We start from the raw sequence: 16,927 nt of genomic DNA on the forward strand, positions 1-16,927 counted from the left end.
TAAAAAATAGGCAGAAGACATGAACAGACTTTTCTCCAAAGAAGACCTACAGATGGCTAACAGACACATGAAAACATGTGCAAGGTCATTCATCATCAGGAAAATGCAAATCTAAACCACAATGAGTCATCATTTCACACACATCAGAATAGCTAAAATTAAAAATACAAGAAACAAGTGTTGGCGAAGATGTGAAAAAAAAAAAAAAAAAAAGGAACCTGTGTTCTGTTGATGGGAATGCAAACTGCTGCAGCCACTATGGAAAACAGTATGGAGTTTCCCTAAAAAGTTAAAATAGAACTACCCTATAATCTAGGAATCACACTACTGGGTATTAATCCCCCCAAAATACAAAGCAAAATACAAAAGTACTACTTTAATGGGATACATAGACCCTTATATTTATTGCAGCATTATTTACAATAGCCAAATTATAGCAGCAGCCCAAATGTCCACCAACAGATAAAGGGATAAAGAAAATGTGATAAATGGATAAAGGAGGTACCACACACACACACACATACACATGCACACACACACACTGCAATATTATTCAGCCATAAGAAAGAATGGAATCTTGTCATTTTCAATTACATGGACAGAGTTAAAGAGTATAATTCTAAGTGAAATAAGTCAGAGAATGACAAATACCGTATTATTTCACTCATATGTGAATTTAAGAAACAAAACAATCAAATAGAGGAGGGAACATTCTCTATAGAGAACAAAATGATGTTTATCAGAGTGGAGGTGGGAGGTGGGGACAGGTAAAATAGATGATGAGGATAAAGAGTACAGTTATCATGATGAGCACTGAGTAATGTTGAGCACTGAGCACTGAGAATTGTTGAATCACTATATTATACACCAATATAACAATGCATATTAACTATACTGGAATTAAAAATTTAAAAACAATAAAAGTGGGCAGACTGGGTGGCTCAGTGGTTTAGAGCCACCTTCAACCCAGGGCGTAATCCTGGGGACCCAGGATTGAGTCCCACATCGGGCTCCCTGCAAGGAGCCTGCTTTTCCTCTGCCTGTGTCTCTGCCTCTCTCTTTCTCTGTGTCTCTCATGAATAAATCAATAAAATCTTTAAAAAAAAAAAAACAATAAAAGTGGTAGAGGTAAAATCAAACATACCAGTAATTACATTAAATGTGAATAGTATACCCAATCCCACACAAATGGCAGAGATTATCAGACTGTAAAAAAGCAAATCCTACTAAATGCTGTCTACAAAAGATACTCAGTAAATTTAAAAACATAAATACATTGAAAATAAAATGTATAACATGCAAACAAACAAAAACATGCAAACAATGACCATTAGAGAACTGAGTGGCTATATTCATACCACACAAAATCAGATTTATGACAGGAAATAGTACTAGAGACAAAGACAGCCATTACATAACTAAAATCATCAGGGATATATAAGAATTATAAATACAAGTACACCTAACAATATAGCCCCCAAATAAATTATTATGTATATTATACATATTATGTATGTATAATATGCATACATAATATGCATTATTCTACAAAGTTGTTAGAATTGAAAGTAGAAATACACAATTCAATATAATAAATATTTCAATGGCCTATTTATAAATATTGATAGAAAAACTAGAAAGAAATTACCAAAGACATAAAGACTGGAATAATACTATCAAATCAATTTTTTTAACCGGCATCAATAGAACACTTCACCCAAAGTCTGCAGAATGTGCATTATTTTCATGCGCACATGAAATAGTCTCCAGGATAGACAACTTGCTGAACCATAAAACAATTCTCAAAAGTTTAAAAGCCTGAAAGTATGTAAAGTATAATCTCTGACTACTTGAAATTAAATTGGAAATCTGCAACAGAAACAGATCTGAGACAACCCCAATACATGGACATTAAATAACACTTCAACCCATGGTTCAAAGGAGAAATCATAGAATAGTTTGAACTACTGAAACTATGAAAACATATGATATCAAAATTTCTGGGATGCAGCTAACTTCTTGGAGGGTCTGAACTTTAAATGTCTGTGTTAGGAAAAAAAAAAAAAAGGTCTTAAATCAATCACTTAAGCTTCCACCTGAGCAAGTTATAAAACAAGTAAACCAAAGTTAAAGCAAGAAATAAGGAAATAAATATTAGAGTGAACCAATGAAATAAATGAAAAACAGAAATGCAATAGAGAAAATCAACACTCAACATAATACCCTCCAATTCCATCCACGTTGAAGCAAATGGTGGGTATTCATCATTTCTAATGGCTGAGTAATATTCCATTGTATACATAGACCACATCTTCTTTATGCTGAGTGAAGTAAGTCAATTGGAGAAGGACAATCATTATATGGTTTCACTTCTATGGGGTATATAAAAGATAGTGAAAGGGATTATAGGGGAAAGGAGAGAAAATGGGTGGGAAATATCAGTGAGGGAGAGAGAACATGAAAGACTCCCAACTCTGGGAAATGAACCAGGGGTAGTGGAAGGGGAGGTGGGTGGGGGGATGGGGTTACTGGGTGACAGGCACTGAGGGGGGGCACTTGATGGGATGAGCACTGGGTGTTAGACTATATGTTGGCAAATCAAACTCCAATAAAAAAATATACATTAAAAATTTCTAAAGAACACACTTTTGACATAAAGAGATATCCATTAAGGCTGTAAGATGCAAGAAGGAATGAATAATAAAGAAAATTGTACATGGGTGATATATATAAATAAAAACTGACTGTATAAAAGATTAATTGTAATAATGATACATATAGTTGGGTTAAAATAAATGAGGCAGCATTAAAATTACAATAACGAAAAAAATTAAAAGATTACAATGACATATAAGCCTGATGGTTCATAAATGTGTGTATAATGTTAAAATGTTTTCAATCACTTGCATTATCTAGGAAGAAAAAAAATCTATTTTATCACTTTAAACTCATAAATTAAACATGGGAATTATAAGTTGTTGGATGATTATAAAAATAATTTTTAAGAAAGTAAAAAAAAGAAAATCAACAAAATCAAAAGACAGTTTTTTAAAAAATAAACAAAATTGATGAACCCTTAGCTAACCTAAGAAAATAAAAGAAACAAATTACCAAGATCAGTAATGAAAGAGGCTCATCAGTACTCGCCCTATAAAAATTAAGAGATTTATAAGGAAATATCAGCTTAAATGAATGTCAACAGATTAGACAAGTGACAAGTCAGAGTACATGCACAAATTCCTAGAATGATACACATCACTAAAATTCAGTCAGAAAAATCTACCTAGTTTATTAAAAATCAATTACTATAATGCACCATATGTTTATTTATTTATTTATTGAAGTTCAATTTGCCAACATTATAATGCATTATATTAATGAAAGGACAAAATCCACATGATAATCCCATAGATGCAAAGAATTTGTGAAAGAAATTCAACACTATTTCAGAGTAACATTTCACTACAAACTAGGAATAGATAGGCTATTCCATAACAAAAATACCAAAAAAAAAAAAAAAAAAAAAAACTAAACCGTTCTAACATGAAATTTAGTGGTAAAAGACTGAATGCTTGCCCTCAAAGATGAAGAGAAATGTAAATATGTTCTGCTCTGTTGTCTCCATTTATATTTAACATTGCACTGATGACTTTAGCTAATATATTAAGACAAGAAGAAGGAGAAAGTGGAAGAGAGGAAGGAGGAAGAAGATGGGGGAGGGCAGAAATTATTTACTATTTATTATTATTTATTTCTGAAGAAATAAAACTATCTTTATTTGTGGATGACATAATTCTACATGTAAAGAATCCAAGAAAATGTCCCTCCTCCCCATTAAAAGAATTTAGTAGGATGAAAAAATGAATTTAACAAGATCACAAATTACAATATTAATACCTAAAATCAACTGAATTCTATATACTAGCAATGAGCAATCAGAAAATAACATCAGGAAAACAATTCTACTCAGAATAGCATCCAAAAGAATAATACACATTGGAATAAATCTAACACAAGATGTACAAGATCTGTATACTGAAACCATAAAATACTGTTGTAACAAATAAAATATAAATAAATGAGGACACATGCCAGGTTTGTGGATTGAAATATTTTTCCCCAAATTGATGCAGTTTTTCCCCAAAGTGATCTGTAGATTTAATGAAACCCTTGTTAAAATTCCTGCAAGACTTTTTTTTGTAGAAAATAGCAAGCTAAATTTAAAATGCAAAGACCTAGAATAGCCAAAACAACTTTGCAAAAGAAGAACAAATTTGGAGGGCTTAAAGTACCAGATTTCAAAATTTACAATAAAGCAACAGTGAGAAGACAATGTGGTATTGGCATAAGGATAAGCAAATAGATCAATGCAACTGAATTGAGAGTCCAGAAATAAATCCTTATGCTTATGGTCAATTTTTTTTTCTTAACAACACAATGTAATTATATATATGTATATATATTTTTTTAAGAATTTATTTTTTTACTTATTCATAAGAGACACACAGAGAGAGAGAAGCAGAGACATAGGCAGAGGGAGAAACACGCTCCCTTCAAGGAGCCCAATGTGGGACTCGATCCAGTGACTCCAGGATCACAATCTGAGCCAACGGCAGATGCCCAACCACTGAGCCACCCAGGCATCCCTGTAATTATATTTTAAACAAATGGTAGTAGTATAGCTATTCATGTACAAAAGGAATCATTTATATGCTTAACAAAAATTCACTAAGAAATCAATCACTGACCTAAATGTAAGAGCTAAAACTATTAAAATTCTTCAAACAGAACATAGGAGTAAAGTTTTAAGACTTTAGTTCATGCAAAGAGTTATTAGATATAAAACCAGTTATAAAATATAAATTATAAAATAGATTACATTTCATTAAAATGAAAAATTTACCACTTCAAAAGATTCCATTAAGAAAATGAAAAGACAGGGCAAAGACTGGAAGAAAATATTTGGAAAACATATTTGTTAAAGGACTTCCATTCATTATATATTATATAACATAGTATGTAATATATAATTTAAAACATAATATAGTAGAATCATACGGTATGACATAATACTATATGACAACTCAAAAATTTAAAAAGTGACCAAAATTGACAACAACTTATATATACCAAAGAACACATGCAAAGGGCTAGGAAGCACATACAAAGTTGTTACACATTGCTAGTCATAGGAAATGAAATTAAACCTACAATGCAATACCATTACATACTTCTAAGAATGAATAATAAAAAAGTGTGACCATACTAAGTTTTGGGAAATAAACTGGAATTCTTGCACACTGCTGGTAGAAATGTGAAATGGTATAGCCAAAAACTGATTTAATAATTTCTTTTTCTTTTTGACAATTTCTTAAAGTGAAAATAAACTTGCTTATATGACCCAGCAATTCCACTCTTCATAATCTACCATAGAGAAATGAAAATTTGCTCACACAATGATTTACATACAAATGTTCATAGAAGCATTTTTTGTAACAGCCCAAAACTAAATTATCCAAATATCCACCAAATGCTAAGTGGATAATATAATAAAATGTTATATATATCCATATAATCCACTATTCAATAATATGAAGGAATGAAATATTGATATATACTACAACATGTATGAATCTTAAAAACATTATACTAAGTGAAAAAAGCCAGACACCAAAGGCTACATATTATAGGATTTCGTTTATATAAAATGTCTTAAAAAGATAATTTTATAAAGAAAAGAAAAGCCAGAAGCATTACAGCCCCACACTTCAAGTTATATTACAAAGCTGTAGTAATCAAGGGTATGGTACTGGCACAAAAATAGATACATAGATCAATGTAACAGAACTGAAAACACAGAAACAAACATACAATTATTTGGTCAATTAATCTTCAACAACGGAGGAAAGAATATCCAACGGGAAAAACACAATCTCTTCAGCTAATGGTGCTGGGAAAACTGGACAGCCACACACAAAAGAATGAAATTGGACCACCCTCTTAACACTATACTAAATTCAAAATGGATTAAAGACCCAAATGTGAAACCCGAAACCACAAAAATCCTAAAAGAGAATACAGGCAATAACTTCCTTGACATCAGCTGTAGCAACATTTTTCTAGTTATGTCTCCTGAGGCAAGGGAAACAAAAGCAAAAATAAACCATTGGGACTAAATCAAAATAATAGGCTTCTACACAGTGAAGGAAACAATCAACAAAACCAACCTATGGAATGGGACAAGATATTTGCAAATAATATATCTGATAAAGGTTTAGTTTCCAAACTATATAAAAAACTTATAAAACTCAACACTCAAAAAACAAATAATCCAATTAAAAAATGGGCAGAAGACATGAACAGACATTATTCCCAAAAAAGACATACAGATGGCCAACAGATACATGAAAAGATGTTCAATACCAGTCATCATCACAGAAATGCAAATCCAAACCACAATGAGATATTACCTCACCTGTCAAAATAGCTAAAATCAACACACAAGAAACAATAGGCATTGGTGAGGATAAAGAAAGGGGAACCCTATTGAACTCTTGGTGGGAATGCAATCTGGTGCAGCCACTCTGGAAAACACTATGGAGTTTCCTGAAAAAGTTAAAAATAGAACTACCCCAGGATCCAATACTCACACCACAGGGTATTTACCCAAAGAATACAAAAATACTAATTCAAAGGGATACACACACACCAATGTTTATTATCAATAATAGCCAAACTATGGAAAAAGCCTAAGTGTCTATCAATTGTTGGATAAATAAGTATGTATGATTATATATACATATATATATACATATAATATATAAAATATATATTATAGAATATTACTCAGCCATAAAAAATGAAATCTTGTCATTTGCAATAACATGAATAGAGCTAGATAGTTTTATGCTAAGTGAAATAAGTCAGTCAGAGAAAGACAAACACCCTATGATTTCACTCATATGTGAAATTTTTTTTTTTAAGTTTTTATTTATTTATGACAGTCAGAGAGAGAGAGAGAGAGAGAGAGAGGCAGAGACACAGAAGAAGGGAGAAGCAGGCTCCATGCACCGGGAGCCCGACGTGGGATTCGATCCCAGGTCTCCAGGATCGCGCCCTGGGCCAAAGGCAGGCGCTAAACCGCTGAGCCACCCAGGGATCCCCTCATATGTGAAATTTAAGAAATGAAACAAATGAGTATGGAGGAAAAAAAAGAGAGAAGCAAACCAAGAAACAGATTCTAATCTATAAAGAACAAGTTGATGGTTATTTGAAAAGAGGTGGCTGAGGGGATGGGTGACAAATGTGGTGGGTACTAAGGAGGACACTCATTGTGATGAGCACGAGCGTGTTGTTTGGAAGGGTTGAATCACTGCATTGTATACTTAAAACTAATACTGCATGTTAACAAACTGGAAATTAAAGAAAAACTGAAAAATAAAGTAGAATTTTTAAAAAGGGTAACTTAATAGAGATGGAAAACAGATCAGTGGTTGCTTTGGTCAGGGATACTCTGCAGTGAATGACTGCAAAAGAGCTCAAGGGAGATTTTTAGTGGTGAACAGTTCTGTAACTAGATTAAGGTGACAGTTGCACAACCTTATAAATTCAAAAAATACCAATGATTTGTATACTTAAAAAATATGAAGGGGCAGTTTCTGTTCTGAAACCCCACCAGTGACCCATTTTGACAGATGCAGAATGGGGTAATTAGATACAGTCTTGCACAAAGGCAAAGAGCTAGATTTTTAAAAGAATATAAGTACTGCTGGAATTTAAATCCAATATTGAAAATGAAAAATTAGCATATGCAAATCCAGTCAGCATTATCTGAAGCCATGCAAGTAAGAGTCTTGCAGATGACCCACAATATTTAAATGGCATGTTATTTCTTTCTGAAAGAATGTAGAGTAATAGAAAGTAGCTACATTTTGAAGTAGGTTAGCTTATGCCAGTAACATCATTGTGAACCTAATAGGATGGCAAGGACTGTGGACATTCTAAGGATTAGAATGTGACAAAGTTCAGACTCCTTTATGAGTTCTGCTCTGCTAAGTACTACTTCTGGACCACGGGCAAAATATTTGATGCCTCTGAATACCAATCCCCTCTCAGTGAAATAAGGATGCAATACGAAAGCATATAGAAGATATACAGCAGGCACTTAGGAAATGTTTCATGTTAACTATATTTTTAAAATAAATGAGCAGTGGAGAAGGTATATGCTTGGGTTTTTAATATTTGTGGGTTCTTTAGGGAATTGCATCTAAATGTTGGCTTCATTATGGAGACTCGAGAAAAATAACATGTGTTTTGAATAGAAACCTGCTGAGATAAGCCATCCAAAGTGTCCAACCTGGTAAATGAAATGAGTCATGAATGACATGGAGTTTCACTGTTTCTTTCCAAAATGGAGTTTTGTTTCTGAAAAAAAGTCCATCAGAATGTCAAGAAGCTATTCCTCTTGAAGTCTTGGCTTCCTGGAAGTTCCTGAGAGTCAGAGCTCCCAGGCTAGGAATCAGGACAATAGGTAAGAATTGCAGTAGGCATAAGGAGAAGTAAAAGATCCCAGGAAGGGGAGAGAGAGAAATGCCTGGCACTTTATTCAAGGAACAGTGTAAAATCCTAAGGAGACACTGGAGCTCAATTAAACCCAACTGAAAAATTATTTTTTTTGAAGCTTAAGTTGGGCCTAAAACTATTTCAAGGATCTGAAGATAGTCAAAAATAAAATCTGGCCCCTGCCTTTAAGAAGCTCACAGATGTGTAGGAGAGATAGATGTTAATAAATAATTATCTGTGTGAAAAAATGCAATAGGAAGGAAAGAACAATCATTTCTGCTTAAGCCACCCAATTTTCACAAATTCCAGCAATTTAAAAAGAGGGTAAGTCTTAAAACCTTGCAATATGACAACACCTGAGAGCTGATTTAGCAACACAGTTTCTAGGAAAACTTTCCTTTTGTGCTGTTGGTCAGGACTTGAGGACTGAAAGTGCTAGAAATACAAAATCAAATTAGTTTCAACAAACAGAAAAGCTTTGAGAAAGGTGGGGATGATACTGGGCCTTGGAGATGAGCAGATGACTCGATCTCTGAGTCATACATCTCTGTAGTACTAAAATGCCACCCAGGATTTCTCTCCACCTCCCCTTCTTTTCTCCCTCTGTGTCAGTCTCCTAAGGGTGCCTTTCATGCAACTAGAACCATGCCTACTAGTACCTCCAAATTTACATGTTTCAAATTTTCCGTGGAGAGAAGGTATGACACTTGTTCTTCTCTAAATTGGTTTAAAAATCTGAAGAAGTCTGATTACAATGTGGGTGGATTCAGAGAGTCTGTGGCCTAATATGTGAGGTCATTAAAAATGTAGTCTTCATACCAGCATGATTGGTCTGGAAGAAGAGAATTTCTTACAAGTAACATGGTACCTTTCCCAGAAGAAGGGTCAAGCATGAAAAGTAATCATTTTCCAGTACATTGTTTTCCTTTAAATTCTGACCCACCCTTGTTTTCACATTTCTTGAACCTACCCTTACCCTATCCCCCATTTAGCTTTATTCCAAGTCTCTTCTGTCCCTCCATCATACTAGATGAACTTGTTTTAAAAATCAGGTCATGGCAGGAGATAGCAATATGCCTTCCAGATTCTGTGCACCTTTGGGAGTATTTATAAAGAGATCACAAGGGACTAAATTGCCTCCTGAGAGAGGGATGCCAAGGAGCCAATATTGGAAGGGTTGGCCAAATATGGAGGAAATAGAGTACAATGATACATTCAGTAATCAGAGAGTCATTTTAAGTGATCTAGAGACATAAAACTCTCTTGACAGATACATTGAGTAATCAGCTTTCTTTACCAAATATTAGGTCTGAGTGTTTCTGATAATAGATTTCATTTAATCATTTTTCCCTTTTGCACATACGGCACATTAACTGCAAATAAAGAATAGCAGTGATTATCTTCTCAATGAAATATGGAGAAAAAAAACAATTTCTGCAATCCCAATGTCTTGTTCATCTATAATAAGACAAGTGCATGTGGGTGCATGTATGTTGAGGAGGGGTGACAGTCAATGTCAATCAACTGTATGCACAAACACAGCTTAGATTCAGAGCCTGCATACATTTAGACTTTCCCCTGGCTTGCTGCTTTTACAAGCAGACATGCTTATCTTACATTACCATTTTGACTGGATGAACAGGGTCAATAAACATCACTTTTTCTCATCCAAGGAGAGAAAATTATTCTGAATCCAATCATCAATCAATGTATGTAATCAGTCTGCTTAAAACACTTTGGGTTCTCACACAACTAACTATTCTAGGAACCCAACAGAAAAAGCCATACTTTAGCCTGACTTGTTAATCCTACTACATCCCCACTAAAGTGTTAAAAGGCCAGCAAGGACTCAACATGTGCTCTGCTATTAACAAGATTATGGCAAGGGATTCATTTGAGAAGTTATAGAGTCTGCCCTCTGAGACCTCTAGTATCTGCATTCATTTGCATATAATTGTTTATCCATTACTTTGCCATACCATACAGCTACACTATTTTTCTATAATTTCTGGAGGTTAATGGCTTTTTTTCCCCTCTAAATTCAAAGTCAACACAAACTGATACTAAAGTCAAGAAAATGTGCTTTTCAGAGTGCTGTAACAACAGTTGGCAGTCTGTACATTGTGAAAAATGTATTTGATCAAGGAACTTTTGCTAGCAGCATGCCAATGGATCCACACTGATTTCCCTGAAAAATAAAGGAATTAATCCTCATCTTCCATTTAGGGATAGAAAACAGACTGAGACATCTTGCATCATACAAATCTCTGACTTAGCCTTCACTCAGTCTTTTGTGAAAGTAAATATAATTACTGAGCAAAAGAGAGGAACAAAAGAGCAGATTTTGATTCTCTCCCTGAATGGCCAGAATAATCAGCAGGCAGCTGGAGATGAGTGGGCTTCATTTGTAGCTATCACGTTCATGACTAGGCACCAGCATTGGAAAGATCTGGCTTGTGGGGCAAGAATGAATGACATGGCTGGGCAAACTTATCCAACACTGTTTGGATATGAGCTCCTGCTACAAAAATAGATACTTCTTTCCCTTGCTTTCGACTATCATTTATGTGCTTTCTGTTTCTTAAATTTCTCCAGAGAAATACTATATCTAAAAATGTTTCAACTGTGCACCTCAATACTAGATAAAATACATATGTATAAAAATTTATTTTAAAAACATAGCTAAGGCAAAGGTAAAGAGGGGCAAAACTTAGATGCCAGGAATGTTAAAAGCCATCGGTGACCTAGCACAGCAGTTAAGAGAGGAGGGGAGCTTCTGCTAATATATAGAGGCCTAAATTCAGCTTTAAAAAAAAATTATTTTAAAGGCACCATTGGCTCGGGTCATGATCCTTGGGTCCTGGGATCAAGCCCTGTATAGGGCTCCCTACTCAATTGGGAATCTGCTTCTCCCTTTCCACCCCCCACACTTGTGCATATGCTTACCAGCTCGCTCTCAAATAAATAAAAGCTTTAAAAAATTAATTTAACTGTTATTAAAATACATTTAACATATAATCATTTTAAGTGTACAATTAATTCAGTGGCATTAATTATATTCATGTTGTTGTGCAACCATAATCACTATTTCCAAATCTTTCCATCACCACAAACAGAAACTCTATACCCATGAAACAGTAACTCACCATCCCTTCCTACTCCCCAGTTCCTGGTAACCTATAATCAATTTTCTGTTTTTATGAATTTGCATATTCTAGAAAGTTCATGTGCATAGGAATATACAATATTTGTTCTTTTGTGACTGCCTTATTATACTTAGCATATTGTTTTTAAGGCTCATCCATATTGCAGAATTTCATTCCTTTTTTAAGGATCAAAAATATTCCACTGTATGTAATAAACCTGAGACCACCAAAGTGCAATGCCCTCAGTAAGTGAAATTAGAACCAAAAAATCCCTCCCATACAAAGTGTGCTGCATAGATCTTACTGTAAATGAATGGAACAGAGAGAGAGAAAAAAAAAAAATCAGAGAATTCCTATACCAGTGTCCTGAATCACATGGGTTTTTAGTTTTAATTTATAATACCTACATAGGCAGGAAAACCTCAAGCCAAACAGTCTTGGTTTGTTTGAGCATCCAATCTAGTGAAAACAAATGCTAACCTTCTTTGAGAAACAGAAATTTTCAAGAAACGTGAATTAACAATGACACCACTAAAAAAAGTATAGAAACAATTCACATATGAATAAAGTGAGCAGAAAAACAGAAAAGTTTAAAATCAACCCCCAAATGACTGAACATATTAGAATCATAAAGTATTTTCCAGGTCATATGAAAAAGAATTGCAGAAATTATCCAAAGAACAAGCAGAGAAAAATAAAGAAACACATAAAATCAAGATGAAGATGCAGAGGACAACAGAGTAAGAAGGCCTAATACATAAAGACAGAGAACCAGGGAAGAATATTTTAAAAAGTGAGTAGGTAATATTTAGAGATATAGCAGATAGGAATTTTCTGGAGTAAAGGCAACAATGCTTAAGTTTTAGACAATCAACAAATCCCAAATAGAAAAAAGAACAAGAAATCAATATTAAATTAAATCAGACATACCTTAATGAAGCTGTAGTACCTCTCAATAGACAAAACAGACAAATGAAAAATACATAGTTTACTTCGAAAGAACTGATAATTAGACTGACATCCAACTTTTTTGGGGGGAGGGGTGTTTTTTTATTTGAGTATAGATGACACAGAATGTTACATTATTTTCAGGTATACAACACAGTGATTCCAAAAGTTATACTATGCTCACCACAAGTGTAGCTACCATCTGTCACCATACAACCTCGTTATAATATTTCTGACATATTCTTTATGCTCTGCCTTTTTCCCCTGAGTTATCATTCCCTAACTGGAAGGCTGTATCTCCTATTCCCTCTTAACCCAACTTTTAAATAGCAAAAATTGGAAGCCAGAATTGCTGTGAGAAAATAACCTTTGATCTAGACTTATATAACCAGAAATACTATCTAAATAAAGAGTAAAATAAAGATTTTTTCTGGACAAATAAAAACGGAGAAAACAGACCTTCACTAACAGAAGATGTAATGAAGAAAAAATGAGAGAAATAATGTGACTCCAGAAGAAAAATTTTAGATGCAAGAATAAATTGTGAACAATGAATACCATGATGTGATAAATATATCTAAATGATTTTTTCCATTAACGGTGACTTCTAATATGGATGTAGAAAAATCAAGATAGAGCTAAAGTCTTAAATAATAACTATATGTTAAAAGGGTATAGATATATGTTTATATATTTTAAATACCCTATCCCCTTTGGGAGGGAGTTAGAGATTAACACTAAATGTATTAAATCACAAACACATGTTAATATTTCTAGGGTGACTGTGGCAAGCAGAATAATGGCCTTCTAAAGATATTCATGTCCTAATCCCAGGAACCTGTAAATATGTTACATGTCAAAGGCGGAATTGAGGTAGCAGATGGAATTAAGATTGCTAATGAGGGATGCTTGGGTGGCTCAGAGGTTGAGCATCTGCCTTTGGCTCAGGGCCTATTCCCAGGGTCCTGGGATCAAGTCCTGCATCGGGCTTCTTGCAGGGAGCCTGCTTCTCCCTCTGCCTGTGTCTCTGCCTCTCTCTCTCTGTCTCTCATGAATAAATAAAATCTTTAAAAAATAAAATAAATTTGTTTTGTTTTAAGCCATTAAGTCTATGGTGATCTGTTATAGTAGCAGTAGGAAACTAATACGGAGACAACCTGAAAAATGTAAAGAGGTTATCAATCCTAAATTTGTGAAATTTAGAAAAAAAATATACAATATATACAATACAAAATATACAGGGAAAAAAAAGCATATAATACAAAATAAACACTATGATATATTCCATACAAAATATACAGGAAAAAGAATAAAATCAGGAGGAAAATAAATGAATCTAAAAAAAGTCATGAGGAGACAGAGATAGACAAAGAATTGAAATAGCAAAAGCAAGACAGAGACCTCAAAATAGATGTATGGTAGATATAAATCCATATGTATGAAATCTATACTCAATGTTTATGTAAGAGACAAAATTCATCATACTAGACTTGACAAAATCCAGCTATATACTATTTTCATGAAACGCTGAAAACTAGACTTGCTTTGGTGGCAATTTTGTAATGTATTTAAATACCAAATTACTATGTTGTACATCTGAAACTAATATAATATTCTAAGTCAATTATTCTTCAATTAAAAAAGAAACCTAAAGTTCTTTGGATGTACAAAATCGACAAACCTTTGGCAAAAATAATCATGAAACAAAAGGAAAGAAGACAAATAACTAACATTAGTATATAAATTGCAACAATGCAACAAGAGAGATTTTAACAGGTAGTAGTCTATTATGAATTCTGTGTGTGAAAGAAATTGAAAATTTAAATTAGATGGAAGCATTCTAAGGAAAGTACAAATTACAAAATCTTACCTAAGAAGATGATTTAGGTTTGAATGATTCTTTAAATGTTAACAAAATTCTCAAGTAAACAAAAATAAATAAATAAAGCCATGAGGCTTTCATAGGTTTAGAGACAAGTTCTCATAAAATGTCAAAGAACAGATAAGAGTAACAAAGATACTTCTGTATTTTTACACATTTTCAAAGAACACACACAAAAAACTCCCCAACTTGTTATGAGGTTAGTAAAATCCTGACATCAAATCAGACAACAACACAAAAAGGAAAAATCCACAAGCTGACTTCATTTATGTAATTAGATGCAAATTCCTAAATATATACCAAGTTCAGCAATGGATTAAAAAATATATAATACACTGGGCAGCCCCCGTGGCTCAGCAATTTAGCGCTGCCTTTGGCCCAGGGTGTGATCTTAAAGACCCAGGATCAAGTCCCACATCGGGCTCCCTGCATGGAGCCTGCTTCTCCCTCTGCCTGTGTCTCTGCCTCTCTCTCTCTCTCTCTCTCTCTGTGTCTCTCATGAATAAATAAATAAATAATCTTTATATATATATAGATAGATAGATATAGATATAGATATATAGATAGATAGATAGATAGATAGATAGATAGATAGATAGATAGATTATACTATGATAAAATAGGGGACATCCAGAAAAGTAATTTTAAAAAATTATTAATGTAATTGCTACACAATCACATTGAAGAAGAAAGTTCATATATAATCTCAAATGCCAAATTATATTCAGAAAAATTTAACGCACACTCCTCATAATAAAAACAATGTTTAGGGAACTATGAATGAAAGAAACCTCCCTATCCTGACTATCCCTAAAACCTTTAAACAATGAAATAGTGAAGAATTCCTTTTTAAAAGGCAGGAGAAAAACAAGAATACTTACTACTGCCCTTTTCAACCGACACCTTCTTCAACTTTGGTTGCAGTAAGACAGAAAGAAACTACAGAAATAGACAAAAGAAAAATATATCATTATTGTAGAACATATGGCTGTCACATAGAAAGCCCAAAAGAATCTAGAGACAAACTATTAGTATAAATAAAAGAGACCATTATTAATTATGTTTCTGGACACAAGATAGATATATAAAAATCTGTGCACTTTTGTATGACAACAGTAAACAGAAAATGCAAATTTCACAAAGATCTCCTTTTAAAATAGCAACCAAAATACAGGGTACATGGGAATAAATCCAACACAAGATTATGAAATCTTTACATAGAAATTTATAAAACAATTTTAAAAACTGTAAAAAAACTTATGTAAGTAAAGATAAATGACATATTCATGAATAAAAAGTGTGAAGATTTTGCCCAAATTGATCTATAGCTGCACTGTAATTCTACTCAAATTTTCAACAAAGACCCCCAAAATAAAATACACACATTTATAAAAAGAGCATATATGAATTGGGATTGCTCTTCAATTGGATAGGATAGATATTTCTATTAATTTTGTTAGGAAAACTGTATTCAAAAAAAAAAAAAAGAAAGGAAAACTGTATTCCCATATATTAAAAAAGTAAATCCCTACTTTTTGTCATACCCTGATAAATTAAAATATTTAAACGTAAAATATGAAACTTTAAATTATTTAGAAGACCAGTAATAAAAATAGTAGAGGCCACTTTTAGGAAACAGGCTTGACTGATGATAGAATGTAGAAAGGCCCACAGAGACTCCCTGGTTGACCAGACAGGCCCAGCAGGTGACCCACCTCAAAATAGCCATAAGCTCTAACTAACCAATGGGCTACTTACCACTAGGAAGAGTCGCCCAAAAAGGGAAGATTCCATACATCTCCTACCTCCTCTTCCCCCTTTAAAAACAGTCCCCACCCACTGCCTAGGGGCAGACAGCTTCTTCTCTGCTGTCCTGCCCACAGCCTCTTTGCACTATATTCAATAAACTGTCTTATTTTGCCTCAGATGAATTTTTTCATCGTCAGCACCACTGGCTTCCAACACATAGTCTCCCACACTCGGGGGCCCTCATCTGATTGAAGACATCCCATTTAGACATCACAAAAATACATATATTATTTCAGAGTGGTGAGACTTTCTCAAAGAAAAAAAAACATAGACATTATTAGCCCTAAAGGAAAAGATAGTTAAAACATATATTTGACTATATGAAAATTGGTGATCAGCAGAATGGGGATTATATCCATGCAAGATGGCATTTTACGTCTTCCTCTGCACTTTCAGTTTCACCCTGGTCTCCTTGTGCCTTCTCACTGGTGTCTTCTAGCTATGGCTGGCCTTGGGTTGAGTGCATGTGGCAAGAGGCAGAGTTGTTCAATCTTATCCTTGAGATGTCAGACTGTTTTCTAAAGTACTTTGTCAGTTGCCTTCACACCAGCTTGTATGCATGAGCATTTGCACTGTTCAA

General features: G+C 33.8%; 1 long non-coding RNA gene across 10 annotated transcripts in view; it reads right to left on the reverse strand.

The window, feature by feature from the left end:
* Nucleotides 1-16,927, reverse strand: part of LOC140601664 (uncharacterized) — a 364,660-nt gene that overhangs the window by 264,134 nt on the left and 83,599 nt on the right. For all 10 annotated transcript variants that reach the window (XR_012004668.1, XR_012004664.1, XR_012004666.1 and 7 more), the window contains one exon: nucleotides 15,420-15,477. This is a non-coding gene — a long non-coding RNA (uncharacterized lncRNA). The remainder of the gene's footprint in view (nucleotides 1-15,419; nucleotides 15,478-16,927) is intronic.

This window comes from Canis lupus, chromosome 12 (assembly GCF_048164855.1).
Source record: "Canis lupus baileyi chromosome 12, mCanLup2.hap1, whole genome shotgun sequence".
Classification (NCBI taxonomy): domain Eukaryota; kingdom Metazoa; phylum Chordata; class Mammalia; order Carnivora; family Canidae; genus Canis; species Canis lupus.